Raw genomic sequence first — 942 nt, forward strand, 5'->3', positions numbered from 1 at the left:
ATTATAATATATTATTTTTTAATCAAAAGGAATCTAAGAGAATTTGGACATCAAAACAAATAAAACTTAGTTTTGATAAGTTAAATTGATGTTAATAAAAATATTCATGTTATTTTATTTTAAATTTGAATTTAAAGAATTCATCGTCGAAGTTTCGGGTGCAAGATGCAAGGGGAGAGGGTGGAAATCTTTGAAAACGAGGAGAAATGGAGTACAATTGTGTCTCATCGAATTGGTGCCTCGTGAGTTACGTTAGACGCTCCCTAATTAATTCATCGTCGAAGATTTTCGCGAGCATAATCAAAAAGGACGACGATGGATGGGAGCGTTGCCGATCATCGAAGGTCCGATTTTACCGGACCCTCTACTTCAAATTGGTATCTATACAATATCATTCCATCCAATTAACGAATAATTATTATACCAATTAAACTCTTCAATATAAATATTTTCCGAATACATTTATCGTGAAAATCATATCTACCTAATTTTCAAATTTAATTGATGCACATTAATGCCCTTCTTGAATTAATTTATTACAAATAATAATAAATAATATTCTCATTGATATATATCAAAAATAATATTTCATAATATTGTGGATGTCATATAATTTATTTTTTCATTATTTTTGTATRTCGAATACTCTCTACCTAAATCTTAAATAATTTTGTTCTTTAGAAAATAAAGTCAGAAGAAATATAACAGTAATAGACTTTTCTATGATTACCAATAGAAATTTGATTATTTGTTGTATTATTAAATGATTCGTTTATTTAATAAAAGTGGTGCAAGTCCATTTTCTGTCATTTCAAGAAAATTAAAGTTTCGCATATTGGTCAATTAAAAAATATTTCATTAAATAAACATAATTAAGTCTGTAAAAATATTTCTATAATATAATTTAATTATATCAATTAATATTAGACTAATTTACATAAA

At 25.6% G+C, this 942-nt stretch overlaps 1 long non-coding RNA gene across 2 annotated transcripts in view; it reads left to right on the forward strand.

Annotated features, from left to right (window-relative positions):
* The window catches only part of LOC106788282, a 37932-nt gene that overhangs the window by 35984 nt on the left and 1006 nt on the right, over positions 1-942 (forward strand). For both annotated transcript variants that reach the window (XR_001381883.1, XR_001381882.1), the window contains one exon: positions 138-377. This is a non-coding gene — a long non-coding RNA (uncharacterized LOC106788282). The remainder of the gene's footprint in view (positions 1-137; positions 378-942) is intronic.

Source organism: Polistes canadensis, unplaced genomic scaffold (genome assembly GCF_001313835.1).
Source record: "Polistes canadensis isolate GaletaPanama2010 unplaced genomic scaffold, ASM131383v1 scaffold_133, whole genome shotgun sequence".
Lineage (NCBI taxonomy): Eukaryota > Metazoa > Arthropoda > Insecta > Hymenoptera > Vespidae > Polistes > Polistes canadensis.